General features: G+C 39.9%; 1 protein-coding gene and 1 non-coding gene across 3 annotated transcripts in view; one reads left to right on the forward strand and one right to left on the reverse strand.

Annotated features, from left to right (window-relative positions):
* N4BP1 (NEDD4 binding protein 1) overlaps positions 1-18,116 on the forward strand; it is a 63,804-nt gene that overhangs the window by 12,262 nt on the left and 33,426 nt on the right. The gene's annotated exons all lie outside the window — the stretch shown is intronic.
* Positions 17,605-17,677, reverse strand: TRNAV-CAC (transfer RNA valine (anticodon CAC)). The gene has a single exon. It is a non-coding gene; the product is annotated as a tRNA-Val (tRNA).

An 18,116-nucleotide genomic window follows, 5' to 3' on the forward strand; every position in this document is an offset into this window, starting at 1 on the left:
CTTCCAATGAATATTTAGGATTGATTTCCTTGCAGTCTGAGGGACTCTTGAGTCTTCTCCAACACCACAGTTCAAAAGCATCAGTTCTTCAGTGCTAAGCTTTCTTTATGGTCCAACTCTCACATCCATACATGACTACTGGAAAAACCATAGCTTTGACTAGATGGACCTTTGTCGGCAAGGAAATGTCTCTGCTTTTTAATACGCTGTCTAGGTTTGTCATAGCTTTTCTTTCAAGGAGCAAGTGTCTTTTAATTTCATGGCTGCCGTCACCATCTGCAATGATTTTGAAGCCCAAGAAAATAAAGTCTGTCACTGTTTCCATTATTTCCCCAATTATGTGCCATAAAGTGATGGGACTAGATGCCATGATCCTAGTTTTTTGAGTTGAGTTTTAAGGCAGTTTTTTCACTCTCCTCTTTCACTTTCATCAAGAGGCTCTTCATTTCCTCTTCGCTTTCTGCCATAAGAGTGGTGTCATCTGCATATCTGAGGTTATCAATGTTTCTCCCGGCAGTCTTCATTCCAGCTTGTGCTTCATCCAGCCTGACATTTTGCATGATGTACTCTGCATATAGCTAGAATAAGCAGGGTGACAATATACAGCCTTGACATACACCTTTCCCAATTTTGAACCAGTCCATTGTTCCATGTCCAGTTCTAAGTGTTGTTTCTTGAACGTAGGTAAAGTAGTATGATATTCCTATCTCTTTGAGAATTTTCCACAGTTTGTTGTGATGCACACATTCAGAAGCTTTAACTCTCTTGCTTTTTCAATGATCCAGCAGATCAATTTGATCTCTGGTTCCTCTGCCTTTTCTAAATCCACTTTGAACATCTGGAAGTTCTCGGTTAACATAGTGTTGAAGCCTCGATTGGAGAATTGTGAGTATTACTTTGCTAGCGTGTGACATGAGTACAGTTGTGTGGTAGTTTGAACGTTCTTTGACATTGACTTTCCTTGGGATTGGAATGAAAACTGACCTTTTCCAGTCCTGTGGCCACTGCTGAGTTTTCCAAATTTGCTGGCATACTGAGTGCAGCACTTTAACAGCATCGTCTTTTAGGATCTGAAATACCTCAGCTAGGAGAAGGCAATGGTACGCCACTCCAGTACTCTTGCCTAGAAAATCCCATGGATGGAGGAGCCTGGTAGGCTGCAGTCCGTGGGGTCGCTAAGGGTCGGACACGACTGAGCGACTTCACTTTCACTTTTCACTTTCACACATTGGAGAAGGAAATGGCAACCCACTCCAGTGTTCTTGCCTGGAGAATCCCAGGGATGGGGGAGCCTGGTGGGCTTCCGTCTATGGGGTCACACAGAGTTGGACACGACTGAAGCAACTTAGCAGCAGCAGCAGCAGAATTCCATCTAGCTTTGTTCGTAGTGATGCTTCCTAAGGCCCACTTGACTTTGGACTCCAGGATATCTGGCTTTAGATGAGTGATCACACTGTCGTGGTTATCTGGGTCATTAAGGTCTTTTCTTGTGTAGTCTTCTGTGTCTTGCCACCTTTTCTTAATACCTTCTGCTTCTGTTAGATCCTGTTAGATCCTTACCGTTTCTGTCCTTTACTGTGCCCATCTTTGCATGAAATGTTCCCTTGGTATCTGCTTTTCTTGAAGAGATCTCGTCTTTCCCATTATATTGTTTTCCTCTATTTCTTTGCATTGATCACTCAGGAAGGCTTTCTTATCTCTCCTTGCTATTTTTTGGAACTCTGCATTCAGATGGGTATAGCTTTCCTTTTCTTCTTTGCATTTAGCTTCTCTTCTTTTCTCAGCTATTTGTAAGGGCTCCTCAGACAACCATTTTGCCTCTTTGCATTTCTTTTTCTTGGGTTCTTGATCACTGCCTCCTGCAGTGTCACGAACGTCTGTCCACAGTTCTTCAGGCACTCTATCAGATCTAATCCCTTGAATCTATTTGTCACTTCCACTGTATAATCATAAGGGGTTTGATTTAGGTCATACCTGAGTGGTCTAGTGGTTTCCCCTGCTTTCTTCAGTTTAAGTCTGAATTTTGCAATAAGGTGTTTGTTATCTGAGCCACAGTCAGCTCCTGGTCTTGTGTTTGCTGACTGTATAGGGCTTCTCCATCTTTGAATGCAAAGAATATAATCAATCTGATTTTGATATTGACTATCTGGTGGTGTCCATGTGTAGAGTCATCTCTTGTGTTGTTGGAAGAAAGTGAAAGTCATTCAGTCGTGTCCAACTCTTTGTGACCCTATGGACTGCTATATAGTCCATGGAATTCTCCAGGCCAGAATGCTGAAATAGTTTGCCATTTCCTTCTCCAGTGGACCACGTTTCGTCAGAACGCTCCATCATGACCCATTACAGATTTGTAGGTATTTATATTAAATGTTTGTTTTCTGCATGGCGTTGTAATGCTTCTAATTTACATACATTCTGTAGGACTCATGTGTCAATGTCTAAAAATATTAATCTTCCTCCTTTCTTTTCTCTTAGAGATAACATACAGCACCATTTATGCAAGAGCATCCTGAGTTACAAGAAATCTTTAGAATCCTTAAGTGTACAGCCAAAGTAGAGAACTACTGATTGGAACGATTTTAGAGCTCTGCCTGCAGTATATTAAAGCTTCCTTGCCTGCGTAGTTTCGCCTTCCTCATTGATGTGTGGTTGACTTGTGTATCTTCTGTTATGTTGTGCCAGGGCACAGGTACACTCCTGGCACCTACCAGAGTGTGTCAGCTCTGCACTCATGATAGATGATCCCACATTGCTATGTTTTTCAACCATTGTGTCTGCCTTATTTTTGCACCTGTGCTGTCAATTAATTTGCTGTTGCGTGCTCTGCAGGTAGCACCCTATGCTGTTCCTTTTATACTTTTATTCAGCTGCTTCAAACCATATGTGATTTGGGAGACAAGCTGATAAAGTCCTTCAAGTGTGTGCCCATAATAAGAGATGGTAGCTGGTGAACAGTGGTGCCAAGAACCCTTTCCCCAGAGCACACATACTGTGCAGCAGCCACTTTGATCCTTTCTGTTTTTAGCTGTTGTGAGTAGCAGGGGTTGCCAGGAGCTTCTCCGATACATGAATGGTTACGATCAAGTTAAGAAGAACTGAACTTGTAGAAAGTAGAATAATAGAAATCCATTTTGCCATGTGCAAGGGAAGTTACTGTTGTGTATGTTACATACTCCCCCCCACCTTTTTTCCTTAAAAGCCTGAGTCATGTAAAACAGTATTAACACTACAGGATGGAAGAAAACAGTTTCTGACTAACACTGAAATGTTCACATGCCAAATACAGTCAAATGCAAATGATGACTGCTTGGATCCGCAGAATCTTTCTCATCAGTACGACTGATGGCCAAGCATGTAGAATGTAATAACACTGTATGCCTGTATACATTATTTCTCACTCCTGAACTGGAGTATAAAAATCAATTGTTGCTACTTAGTAATTTCCCAAGAGTAAATTATTTGTGAAAAAAGATTGAGTCTGAATCTCAAGGGATAATTACTCATTCCTCTTGGGAAACACAAACAGAAAGGAGTTTTGGGTAGGTGAAGCTATAACACTAGCTCCTAATACAGTTCTTCCTCAAGCCTATGCAGTCAGTCTTGCATTAATAGTTTTGGTTATTTGGGGATAATGTCAGACAGCTCTACTTGTATTGGCCATGTCTCTGCCAGTCTTCCTAGCGCTTACACAACTGGAGTTCTCCTGAGGCCCTCTATAATCTTGTCATACAGCATCAGAGCATGTTATACATCCACTTTTAATTTTTTTAAATAAAATTAGGAAGAAGGGAGGGTAATAAAATAATATTTGCACATGGGTAAAATAAATCAGATATTACTGAAAGTTTTTATGGTGAAGAATAGCAGTCCCTTTGTTTCTTCCCCATCCCCAACTTCCTAAAGGCATCGACTGTTTTTAGTTATTTGTTCTGATGTTTACCTAGTTATGAATAATATACTGCTATTTCTTATCAATATTGGACATTATTCACTTTCTTTAAGAAAAGTGATGAGGCAAAAACCAGATCCATTTGCTCAGTTGCTATGGTCTGAATATTTGTGTCTCCTTAGAATTAATGAATGTTGAAATTCTAATGCCCACTGTGATGGTATTAGGAGAGTAGGCTTTTGGCGGGTGATTGGGTCATGAGGACATGGATGAGATTAATATCCTTAGACAATAGGCCTGAGAGAGCTCCACTGCCCCTTCGCCGCATGAGGACACGCAGTCCACAGTCTGAAAGAGAGCCCTCGCCTGACCATGCTGGCACCCTGGTTTTGGACTTCCAGCCTCCTCCAGAACTGAGAGAAATAGATTTCCATAAGCCACCCAATCTGTGGTATTTGTTACAGCAGCTCAAACAGACTAAGACACCCAACTTTTTTTTTCTTTTTTTTCACTTAAAGCAAGCTTATATAATTATGATATATAAATACTGCTCGTTGCAAGGTTAAGTTCTATATATATTACATTATGTTTTCTTTCTGATTTAGCCTTTTTTCCTAGGATTTTTATCTGCCCCTTTCTCATCTACTTAGGAAATTTGCTCTAAGCGCATCTCTAATAGTTTATTCCTTTATATCAACTATTCTTTGAGTCTCTTTTTCCAGAACACCCCCTAGAGCCCTCTTCCCTCCTCCAGTCAGCTGGTTACTCGTCTTATCTGCTGCACGGCTATAATCTGTGGACTTCTATTCTACTCTTGGATGGAATTTACTAATTCCTTCATCTCCCATATTTTTGGTGGCCTTCATCTTAAAATAGTTTCTCAAGAAAAGAATCTGTGGGAGTAATTTTTCAGCCTGTAGCATGCTAGAAATGTTATTCTGCTTTATATTTGGTATGTAATGTGGACATTATAGATTGAAAATCATTTTTGCTTAGAGTTTTGAATGCATTGTTAACCTTTTCACCCTAATTTTCCAAAATTGCTATTGAGAATTTGGCATTCTGATTGTCATTCTCTTATGTGTGTCCTGTTCCCACCCTGCACCCAGGATTTTTCTCTAGTGAACCTTTAAAATCTCATCATGTTTGGATATTCTGTGGACCCTTTCAAAGTGGGATTTGGGTGCATTGGCTTCCAAAAAAGACTTAATGTAATTTTTTGACTAATTATGCCTAAGGTCTTCTATATTTTAGTTCAAGGAAATGATTTGTGTTATTTCTGTATTAAGTGTCACCCTGTCTTTTTGGGATGCCAGTTTTTCAGATTTAGGATATCCTTGCTAGACCTTTAAAGTTTCTTTTCTCTCATTATTTTCTGATACTTCTGGAGGGTTCTCTTCCACTTTGCCTTTCAGTTCTCCTATTGATTCTGTTAATATTTTGACCATTATACTCTTTTAAAAAAAGTTTTACTAGTTAATTGGGCTGCACTGGGCCTTCTTTGTGACACAAGCTCCGGAGCGTACAGGCCCGGTCGCTGCAGCGTGTGGGCTCTCCAATGGTGACACAGGTTTAGTCGCCCCTCAGCAGGTGGGGTCTTAGTTCCCCAGCCAGGGATCAAACCACGTCCCCTGCTTTGGAAAGTGGATTCTTAACCACTAGACGATCAGGAAAGTCCCTGGCCATCACTTTCTTAATTTGCTAATGCTCTTTTTCTGATTGTTTTTCTTTTTTTTAACATTTGATTCCTGTTTTGTGAATTCATTATCGTCTTACATCTGTTTGAAAGCACAAATTAAAATTTTGTTGGAGTTTTGTTTTCTACCCTGAGTTACCTACTTTCCCTCTAGTTTGTGTTCTACTTTATTGGTTTCTGTCTTCATATTTGCCAAACTTTCTTCTGACAGGGTTGTTGTGTTTTGTTTTTTTTTAATATTTCATATTAAATCGGAAAAGCCGATTGGAAGCTTTGTGTCTGGGCAGGATCTGTTGATCGGTGGCCTTTATTTTAGATCGAGTAGAGAATCAGCCCTTGTTTAAGAGGGTATTTGTTTTAGAAGTCTGTTATCTGGAGAAGAAACTTCTCTCCAGGTTGGCTCACTGTTGCTGAGTGGATGTAACCAATTTTTTCTTATCCAACAGCTGCATAGTAGTCTCAGCATATTTGACTCCTGTGAATTCAGCCTTACTTATGCTGAACAGGCAGCATCATTTACATATTAGCAGGCAGCAGGGAGCAACTCCAGTTCTGAGTAAGACTCCACCCTGCCACTCATAGTGATACAGTGATAAAACTTGGACAAAATGCACTGAGCAGCTACTTGAGAACTCTGAAAAGTAACAGCAGGCAGAGTGGGAAAGAAGACCAGGGTTCACAGTACAAGCAAACCAGTGGTGAGTTTACCAGTTTTACCCTCTGTTATGCCGCAGCCTGCACTCAGTACGGCCTAACCTGGAAGCGGAAATGGGCACTAGGGCACAAAAAGAGCACCAGGAGAAGCCCTCCACTTTTTTTTTTTTATTTTATTTTATTTTTTTACAGTTAAAAGTATTTTTATTAAAAAAGCAAAAATGCAAAGAAATGAACAGAGGAAAATTTATGCGTCGAACCTGGACTGGTCACTTACGATAATATACATGCTACAATTCCATTCTCCCCAATCATTCCACCTACACCCTCTCCCACAGAGTCCCAAAGACTGTTCTAAATGCCTATGTCTCTTTTGCAGTCTCTTATACAGGGTTCAGGTTACCATTTTTCTAAATTCCATATATATGCGTTAATATACAGTATTGATGTTCTTCTTTCTGGCTTACTTCACTCTGTATAATTGGCTCCAATTTCATCCACCTCATTAAAACTGATTCAAATGCATTCTTTTTGATGGCTGAGAAATACTCCATTGTGTATATGTACCAAAGCTTTCTTATCCATTCATCTGCAGATGGACATCTAGGTTGCTTCCATGTCCTGGCTATTATAAACAGTGCTGCAATGAACATTGGAGTACATGTGTCTCTTTCAATTCTGGTTTCCTCGGTGTGTATGCCCAGGAGTGCAATCGCTGGATCATATGGCAGTTCTATTTCCAGTTTTCTGAGGAATCTCCACACTGTTCTCCATAGTGGCTGTACTAGTTTGCATTCCCACCGACAGTGTAAGAGGGTTCCCTTCTCTCCACACCCTCTCCAGCATTTATTGCATGTAGACTTTTGGATAGCAGCCATTCTGACTGGTGTGAAATGGTATCTCATTGTGGTTTTGATTTGCATTTCTCTGATGATGAGGGATGTTGAGCATTTTTTCATGTGTTTGTTAGCCATCTTTATGTCTTCTTTGGAGAAATGTCTGTTTAGTTCTTTGGCCCATTTTTTGATTGGGTCACTTAGTTTTCTGGAATTAAGCTGCAGGAGCTGCTTGTATAATTTGGAGATTAATCCTTTATCAGTTGCTTCATTTGCTATTATTTTCTCCCATTCTGAAGGCTGTCTTTTCACCTTGCTTAGAGTTTCCTTTGCTGTGCAGAAGCTTTTGATTTTAATTAGGTCCCATTTGTTTATTTTTGCTTTTATTTCCAATATTCTGGGAGGTGGGTCTTGGAGGATCCTGCTGTGATTTATGTCGGAGAGTGTTTTGCCTACGTTCTCCTCTAGGAGTTTTATAGTATCTGGTCTTACATTTAGCTCTCTAATCCATTTTGAGTTTATTTTGGTGTATGGTGTTAGGAAGTGTTCTAGTTTCATTCTTTTACAAGTGGCTGACCAGTTTTCCCAGCACCACTTGTTAAAGAGACTGTCTTTTCTCCATTTTATATTCTTGCCTCCTTTGTCGAAGATAAGGTGTCCATAGGAGCGTGGGTTTATCTCTGGGCTTTCTATTTTGTTCCATTGATCTATATTTCTGTCTTTATGCCAGTACCATACTGTCTTGATGACTGTGGCTTTGTAATAGAGCCTGAAGTCTGGCAGGTTAATTCCCCCAGTTCCATTCTTCTTCCTCAAAATTGCTTTAGCTATTCGAGGTTTTTTGTATTTCCATACGAATTGTGAGATTATTTGTTCTAGTTCTGTGAAAAATATTGTTGGTAGCTTGATAGGGATTGCATTGAATGTATAAATTACTTTGGGTAGTATACTCATTTTTACAATATTTATTCTTCCAATCCACGAACACGGTATATTTCTGCATCTATTAGTGTCCTTTTTGATTACTTTCACTAGTGTTTTATAGTTTTCTATGTACAAGTCTTTTGTTTCCTTAGGTAGATATATTCCTAAGTATTTAATTGTTTTCGTTGCAACAGTGAATGGAATAGTTTCCTTAATTTCTCTTTCTATTTTCTCATTATTAGTGTATAGGAATGCAAGGGATTTCTGTGTGTTGATTTTATATCCTGCAACTTTACTGTAATCATTGATTAGCTCTAGTAGTTTTCTGGTAGAGTCTTTAGGGTTTTCTGTGTAGAGGATCATGTCATCAGCGAACAGTGAAAGCTTTACTTCTTCTTTTCCAATTTGTATTCCTTTTATGTCTTTTTCTGCTCTGATTGCTGTGGCCAAAACTTCCAGAACTATGTTGAATAGTAGTGGTGAGAGTGGGCACCCTTGTCTTGTTCCTGACTTTAGGGGAAATGCTTTCAGTTTTTCACCATTGAGGATAATGTTTGCTGTGGGTTTGTCATATATAGCTTTTATTATGTTGAGGTATGTCCCTTCAATTCCCACTTTCTGGAGGGTTTTTATCAAAAATGGATGTTGAATTTTGTCGAAGGCTTTCTCTGCATCTATTGAGATAATCATATGATTTTTATTTTTCAGTTTGTTAATGTGGTGTATTACGTTGATTGATTTGCGGATATTGAAGAATCCTTGCATTCCTGGGATAAAGCCCACTCGGTCATGATGTATGATCTTCTTAATGTGTTGTTGGATTCTGATTGCTAGAATTTTGTTAAGGATTTTTGCATCTATGTTCATCAGTGATATTGGCCTATAGTTTTCTTTTTTTGTGGGGTCTTTACCAGGTTTTGGGATTAGGGTGATGGTGGCCTCATAGAATGAGTTTGGAAGTTTCCCTTCCTCAGCTATTTTCTGGAAGAGTTTGAGTAGAATAGGTGTTAGCTCTTCTCTAAATTTTTGGTAGAATTCAGCTGTGAAGCCGTCTGGACCTGGGCTTTTGTTTGCTGGGAGATTTTTGATTACAGTTTCAATTTCCGTGCTTGTGATGGGTTTGTTCAGATTTTCTATTTCTTCCTGGTTCAGTTTTGGAAAGTTGTACTTTTCTAGGAATTTGTCCATTTCTTCCAGGTTATTCATTTTATTGCCATATAATTGCTGATAGTATTCTCTAATAATCCTTTGTATTTCTGTGTTGTCAGTTGTGATCTCTCCATTTTCATTTCTAATTTTATTGATTTGGTTCTTCTCCCTTTGTTTCTTGATGAGTCTGGCTAGTGGTTTGTCAATTTTATTCACCTTCTCAAAGAACCAGCTTTTGGCTTTGTTGATTTTTGCTATGGTCTCTTTTGTTTCTTTTGCATTTATCTCTGCCCTAATTTTTATGATTTCTTTCCTTTTACTGACCCTGGGCTTCTTCATTTCTTCCTTTTCTAGTTGCTTTAGATGTAGAGTTAGGTTATTTAGTTGACTTTTTTCTTGTTTCTTGAGGTGTGCCTGTATTGCTATGAACTTCCCCCTTAGCACTGCTTTTACAGTGTCCCAGAGGTTTTGGGTTGTTGTGTTTTCATTTTCATTAGTTTCTATGCATATTTTGATGTCTCTTTTGATTTCTTCTATGATTTGTTCATTATTCAGCAGCGTGTTGTTCAGTCTCCATATGTTGGCACTTTTAATAGTTATTCTCCTGTAATTGAGATCTAATCTTACTGCATTGTGGTCAGAAAAGATGCTTGGAATGATTTCAATTTTTTTGAATTTACCTAGGCTAGATTTATGTCCCAGGATGTGATCTATCCTGGAAAAGGTTCCGTGTGCGCTTGAGAAAAAGGTGAAATTCATTGTTTTGGGGTGAAATGTCCTATAGATATCTATTAGGTCTAACTGTTCTATTGTATCATTTAAAGATTGTGTTTCCTTGTTAATTTTCTGTTTAGTTGATCTATCCATAGATGTAAGTGGGGTGTTAAAATCTCCCACTATTATTGTGTTATTGTTAATTTCCCCTTTCATACTTGTTAGTAATTGTCTTACATATTGCGGTGCTCCTATGTTAGGTGCATAAATATTTATAATTGTTATATCTTCTTCTTGGATTGATCCTTTGATCATTATGTAGTTTCCTTCTTTGTCTCGTTTCACAGCCTTTGTTTTAAAGTCTATTTTATCTGATATGAGTATTGCTACTCCTGCTTTCTTTTGGTCTCTATTTGCATGGACTATCTTTTTCCAGCCCTTCACTTTCAGTCTGTATGCATCCCTCGTTTTGAGGTGGGTCTCTTGCAGACAACATATATGGGGGTCTTGTTTTTGTATCCATTCAGCCAGCCTTTGTCTTTTGGTTGGGGCATTCAACCCATTTACGTTTAAGGTAATTATTGAAAAGTACGATCCCGTAGCCATTTTCTTTATTGCTTTGGGTTCAAGTTTATACACTCTTTCTGTGATTCCTGTCTATAGAAGATCCTTTAGCATTTGTTGGAGAGCTGGTTTGGTGATGCTGAATTCCCTCAGCTTTTGCTTGTCTGTAAAGCTTTTGATTTCTCCTTCATATTTGAATGAGATCCTTGCTGGGTATAGTAATCTGGGCTGTAGGTTATTTTCTTTCATCACTTTAAGTATATCTTGCCACTCCCTTCTGGCCTGAAGAGTTTCTGTTGAAAGATCAGCTGTTATCCTTATGGGAATCCCCTTGAGTGTTATTTGCTGCTTTTCCCTTGCTGCTTTTAATATTTGTTCTTTGTGTTTGATCTTTGTTAATTTGATTAATATGTGTCTTGGAGTATTTCGCCTTGGGTTTATCCTGTTGGGGACTCTCTGGATTTCTTGGACTTGGGTGATTATTTCTTTCCCTATTTTAGGGAAGTTTTCAACTATTATCTCCTCAAGTATTCTCTCATGGTCTTTCTTTTTGTCTTCTTCTTCTGGGACTCCTATGATTCGAATGTTGGAGCGTTTAACGTTGTCCCAGAGGTCTCTAATATTGTCCTCATTTCTTTTAATTCGTTTTTCTTTTTTCCTCTCTGTTTCATTTATTTCTACAATTCTATCTTCTAGTTCGCTTATCCTGTCTTCTGCCTCTGTTATTCTACTGTTTGTTCCCTCCAGAGTGTTTCTGATCTCATCTATTGCATTATTCATTGTATATTGACTCTTTTTTATTTCTTCTAAGTCCTTATTAAATCTTTCTTCCATCTTCTCAATCCTTTTCTCCAGGTTATTTATCTGTAACTCCATTTTACTTTCAAGATTTTGAATCATTTTCACCATCAAAATTCGAAATTCTTTATCAGGTAGATTCCCTATATCTTTTTCTTTTGTTTGTGTTGGTGGGCAATTATCTTGTTCCTTTACTTGCTGGGTATTTCTCCGCCTCTTCATCTTGCTTATATTGCTTTGCTTGGGGTGTCCTTTCCCTCTTCTTGCAGTTTGTGGAGTTCTCTTTATTATGTAGTTTCTTCGCTGTGTGTGGGGTTGGACAGGTGACTTGTCCGGGTTCCCTGGTTAGGGAAGCATGTGTCAGTGTTCTGGTAGGTGGAGCTGGATTTCTTCTCTTTCCTTTAGAAGACAATGGGCTGCTTTTCTGGGAGCCTGATGTCCTCTGCCAGTATTCAGAAGTGGTTTTGTGGACTTTACTCCACGTTCAAATGTTCTTTTGATGAATTTGTGGGGAAGAAAGTGGTCTCGCCGTCTTGTTCCTTCCTCCCCAGAACACTGGATTCCTATATTCCACCTGGTCGTGGAGTATCCCTTCCCAGCCGCTCCAGCAAGGCGCAGCCGCTGTACCCTACCTTGGATGAGGGGTATCTCCTCAAGGCCGCCCCTCCTGCTTTGAATGTGGATCAGCTCCTCTCGGCCCTCCGGTGCCCAAGCAGCCACCACCTCCTGGACGTGGTATAGCTCCTCTCGGCCACCGCCCCAACCCTGGGCGCGGGGCAGCTCCTCTCAGCCACGATTCTGCACGTGGTCGGTTGCGCCGGGAGCCGGGCGTCTCTCGCGTCTGTGCCGCCGGGAGCCGGGCGTCTCTCGCGTCTGCGCCGCCGGGAGCCGGGCGTCTCTCCGGAAGGAGTGTTTTAATCAAGCCCTCCACTTTTGACTCAAGGGACAGAAAATGGAGTATCTATGATAGAATGTGAAGATCTGTTTTTGTTTTTCTTCATTCCATTGGATACCAGGTTCTGAACAGCCATGATGGTGGCAGTAGCTTGCAGAAGCCAAAATTCTGAGGGAGGAGAACCTTCCCCTCTGATTGGTGGGGCTGTCGTCCTGAGAGGATAGGGCCAATCTTGTTGCTTTCTCTCCCTCTCTGTCCTTTGGCTGGACCCAGGCACAGTTGCAGAAGTGCAGCAAAATGGGGTAACCAAAGCCCCAGCTTTCTGACTGGAAGACTGAAAAGAGTAGCCCAGGGAACCAGAAAGCACTAGAAAGATGGCAGAGAGGGAGGAGCTCAGAAAAATGACTCCCCTAATAGTTGTTTTTGATCACCCAGGCTCATCCCCAAGCTACACACATGCATGGATCTACTCCTTGTCAGCACAACAAAGACTTTCGAGTACTGAACTAATAGGAAAACCACCAGCCAGGTCCCAGATTGGACACTGGGTACCACACCTGTGGGACTGATACAAATAGCACTGCAAAGGCTTTATAACATGAACTGATGTTGGAACCACAGCTCACAGAAGACTGGGTACATCTTGCAACCTGAATCTAACTAGATTGAATACCTGCTAGAACAGAAGTGCTGACTTTCATCACAGATTTATTTAAGTGAGCCAGAACTCAGTATTGAAAATGGAATACAATACAAAATTACTTGGCATATGAAGAACCACGAAAATGTCAACTCTCATGAGAAAAGCAGAGAAGGAAATGGCAGCCCACTCCAGTACTCTTGCCTGGAAAATTCCATGGATGGAGGAGCCTGGTAGGCTGCAGTCCATGGGGTCACAAAGAGTTGGACATGACTGAGCAACTTCACTTTCACTTTTCACTTTCATGCATTGGAGAAGGAAATGGCAACCCACTCCAGTGTTCTTGCCTGGAGAATCTTAGGGACAAGGAAGCCTGGTGGGCTGCCATCTGTGGGGTCGCACAGAGTCGGACACGACTGAAGCGACTTAGCAGCAGCAGCAGCATGAAAAAAGACAGAGGACATCAGTGCCACAACAACACAGGTGTTGAAAGTATCTAACAAAGAATTTAAAACATGTATTATAAAAGTGCTTCAACAGGCTAATCACAAGTACTCTTAAAGCTATTAGAAAAATAGAAAGTTTCAGCAAAGAAGTAGAAAACATAAAGAAGAAAGGTTAGAACTGAAAGCTGCAAGCACCTCTCTGGATGAACTTAGATTTTAAGTGGAGATGACAGAGGAGTTCAGTGAACTTTGAAATCTGAACAAGATGAGTTAGAAGACAAAGTGTGGTTCTAAAAAAAATATTTGGAGAAATAATAGCTGAAGACTTCCCAAATTTGGCAGAAGACGTAAACATAATGATTCAAGAAGTTGTGAATGCAAGCATAATAAACTCAAAAGAATTCCACACCCAGCCATGTCATAACCACACTGCTGAAAACTGAAAACATATTAAAAATCATAAAAGCATCGAGACAGAAAAGTTCAGGGAACAACTATAGTGAGTGATCAGAAACTATGGAGGCCAGAGAAGTAGCACAGTATTATTTAAGTGGTGAAAGAAAAGGACCAAAAATTCTCTGTTCAGTGAAATTAGTCTTTGAGAATGAAAGTAAAATAAAGCATGATAAAGCATTCTTGGCTGAGGAAAAAACTAAAGAGAAATCTTTGCCAGTAGCCTGCTACAAAAGAATTGCTAAAGGAAGCTTTTCAGACAGAAATGATAACATTGTATCTGGTAAATATAATAGATTACTGTCTCCTCTTGAGCTCTTTCAAGTGAGTCAGTGGTTGAAAGTGACATTTATGACATTGTCTGATAGGATTTCAGCTTTATACTTGTGTGATTTATGAGATAGCTATAGCATATGAGAGAAGGAGAACAGACCAAGGGTAAAGGAACCCATATAATGAGTTCCTATAGGAGTTATAGTTATGGAGGTGACAGAGTGATGGCATGGAGAAGTCAATGCCGTTAAAAGAAGATTTTGATTACTTACATTTTCCAAGAAAAGAGAGCATGCCTCCCCTTGCCAGGCCATTGGGTTTTTGGTTGTTATTGTTCAGTTGCTGAGCCATGTCTGACTCTTTGCAACTCCATGCAACTCCAACATACCAGGCTTCCCTGTCCTTCACTATCTCCTGGACTTTGCTCAAACTCATGTCCATTGAGTTGGTGATGCCATGAAACCGTCTCATCCTCTGTCGTCACCTTCTCCTCCTGCCTTCAGTCTTTCCCAGCATCAGGGATTTTTTCCTATTGAGTCAGCTCTTCACATCAGGTGGTCAAAGTATTGGAGCTTCAGCTTCAGCATCAGTCCTTCCACTGAATATTTGGGATTGATTTCCTTTAGGATTGACTAGTTTGATCTCCTTGCAGTCCAAGGACTGTCAAGAGTCTTCTCCAATACCACAGTTCGAAAGCATCAGTTTGTTGGCACTCAGCTTTTATGGTCCAACTCTCATATCCATACATGGCTAGTGGAAAAACCAAAGCTTTGGCTATATGGACCTTAGTCAACAAAATGATGTCTCTGCTTTTTAATACACTGTCTAGGTTTGTCATAGCTTTTCTTCCAAGGAGTAAATATCTTTTAATTTCATTACTGCAGTCACCATTCTCAGTGATTTTGAAACCGAAGAAAATCTGTCACTGTTTCCACTTTTTCCCCATCTATTTGCCATGAAATGATGGGACCGTATGCCATGATCTTTGTTTTTTTGAATGTTGAGTTTTAAGCCAGCCTTTTCCACCCTCATCAAGAAGCTCTTTAGTTCCCTTCAGTTCAGTTCAGTCGCTCAGTTGTGTCCGACTCTTTGCGACCCCATGAATCACAGTACACCAGGCCTCCTTGTTCATCACCAACTCCCGGAGTTCACTCAAACTCATGTCCATAGAGTTGGTGATGCCATCCAGCCATCTCATTCTCTGTCATCCCCTTCTCCTCCCACCCCCAATCCTTCCCAGCATCAGAGTCTTTTCCAGTGAGTCAACTCGTCGCAAGAGGTGGCCAAAGTATTGGAGGTTCAGTCTCAGCATCAGTTCTTCCAACGAACACCCAGGACTGATCTCCTTTAGAATGGACTGGTTGGATCTCCTTGCAGTCCAAGGGACTCTCAAGAGTCTTCTCCAGCACCATAGTTCAAAAGCATCAATTCTTCGGCGCTCAGCTTTCTTCACAGTCCAACTCTCACATCCATACATGACCAGTGGAAAAACCATAGCCTTGACTAGACGGACCTTTGTTGGCAAAGTAATGTCTCTGCTTTTTAATATACTATCTAGGATGGTCATAACTTTCCTTCCAAGGAGTAAGCGTCTTTTAATTTCATGGCTGCAATCAGCATCTGCAGTGATTTTGGAGCCCCAAAAAACAAAGTCTGACACTGTTTCCACTGTTTTTCCATCTATTTCCCATGAAGTGATGGGACCAGATGCCATGATCTTTGCTTTCTGAATGTTGAGCTTCAAGCCAACCTTTTCACTCTCCTCTTTCAGTTTCACTTTCTGCCATTAGAGTGGTATCGTGTATATCTGAGGTTGTTGATATTTCTCCTGGCAATCTTGATTCCAGCTTGTGAGCCATCCAGCCCAGCATTTTACATGGTGTACTCTGCATATAAGTTAAATAAGCAGAGTGACAATATACAGGAGACAGAATCCCAGGGGCCACAGCGGTAAAGAACCTGCCTGCCAATGTAGGAGATGCAGGTTTGATCCCTAGGTCGGAAAGATCTTCTGGAGAAGGAAATGGCAATCCACTTCTGTATTCTTTACTGGAAAGTCCCATGGACAGAGGATCCTGGCAGGCTGCGCTCATGGAGGCACAGAGTTGGGTAGAACTGAGCACACATGCAGAAGCAGGAGTAAGGGGAAAGACAAAGCAGGGCAGGGTGTAGCAGTTTCAGACTGGCTAGTTTGGATAACTCCTGCTGGCTTTGGGGCATCGGGGCTGTTCTTAGTTCTTTGGTACTTGGCCTTGGATTGTTAAAAGGCTTGGTATGTGAATTCAATAAGGAAAATGGGCCTGTGTATGTGAAAGGGAAGCTCTAAACTGGCTGCCCCCAGTTCCAAGGAATCAACTAACCCTGGCTGGAGGTGGGGGAATCTATCCCCATGTCTGAAAGGACTCCCAAGATGTCAAAACATATAAAGATCTAGGAAATAAAAAACACAATAGTATGGGTGGTAAGGCTTATACATTCTTCTTGAAATGGTAGAATATTGATTTTAAGTGGACTGAAAATTAAGTGTATATTATAGTTGATAGCATGACAGTTATAAAAACTACATAAAAAGACACAGTTAAAAGAATGCAGTAAATTAAATTGTAATACTAAAAAATATTTGTATAAGGCACAAGAAGTCCAGAGAGGGGGAAAGGAATTAAAAATAGAGAACAAGCTGAAAACAAACTAATGGTAGGCTTAAACCCAAACTTACCAATAATTTCATTAAAATAGTCTAAACACACCAATTCAAAAAGAGATTGTCAGAATGGATTTAAAAAACGACCAAATTATGTGGTGTCTTGAAGAAACTTGTTGCATTGCTATAGGTGAGTTAAAATTAAGAAGAAGGGAAAATATACTGTGTAAACATTAATCAAAAGAAAGCTGGAGTGGCACCACGCAGATAAAATATTCAGGCAAAATACCCTTCAGAGTGAAGAGTCAGTTCACTGAGAATACATAGCAATGCTAAATTTGTATATTCCTAATAATATAACTGCAAAATAAAGATGAAAAACTGGTAGAACTGAAAGGAGAAATTGACATATTCACAGTTATAGTTGGAGGCTTCAACATGTTTCTGTTAACAAATGATAGAACCATTAGACAGAAAATCAGCAAGAAAATAGGAGAACTCAACACCATTAACCAACAAGGTTCTAATCAGTGTTTATAGAACATTCTGCCCAGCAACAGCACAGTACACATTCTTTTCAAGGCCTATAGAATGTATATCAAGATAGACCTAACCTGGGCATAAACAACTAACAAATTTGAAAGAACCAAATCATATGGAATGTGTTCTCTGATCACAAAGGAATCAAATTAGAATAACAGAAAGATAATAAGAAAATATCCAGATACTTAGAAACTCAATAACAGACCTCTAAATATTGGATAATTTGAAGAGAAATTTTAAAATACATTGAACTGAAGAAAAAATGAAAATAATATGTATCAAAATTTGTGAGATGTAGCTAAAGTGAAAATCAGTCAGTCGTGTCCCACGCTTTCTCTGGCCATGGAATTCTCCAGCCCAGATTACTGGAGTGGGTAGCTGTTCCCTTCTCCGGAGGATCTTCCCAACCCAGGGACTGAATCCAGGTCTCCTGCATTTCAGGCAGATTCTGTACCTTCTGAGTCACCAGGGAAGCCCAAAGAGAAAGTCTGTTTCCACCCAGTTTCAAACTGGGGACCTTTTGCATGTGAGGCAAATGTGATAACCACTACACTGTGGAGACAAGGTCTATGTAGCTAAAGCAGTGATGAAAGAAATATAACACATAATTAGAAAAGAAGAAAAGTCTCAAATCAATAATCTTAACTTTCACCTCTAGGAACTGGAAAAAATGAGTAGAATAAACCCAAAGTAAGCAAATGGAATGAAATAAAGAGTGGAGATCAATGAAGTTGAAAATAATAGATAAACTTGATTAACAAACTTGTTCTTGGGAAAAAAAATCAATGAAACTGACAGACTTCAGCAACACCGAAGAAGACATAAATTACTAATACCAGAATATCAACTACAGTCCCTGCAAACATCAGAGATAAGGAAATCCTATAACTTTACACACATAAACTTGACAACTTAGATGATATCAGCCAATTCCTAAAAATGTATAAACTACCATAACTTACCCAATATGAAATAGATCATTTGAATAGACTTACAACTAT

The sequence above is a fragment of the Moschus berezovskii genome, chromosome 22 (genome assembly GCF_049115385.1).
Source record: "Moschus berezovskii isolate FMDL1 chromosome 22, NW_MosBer_1.0, whole genome shotgun sequence".
In the NCBI taxonomy this organism is placed as follows: Eukaryota; Metazoa; Chordata; class Mammalia; order Artiodactyla; family Moschidae; genus Moschus; species Moschus berezovskii.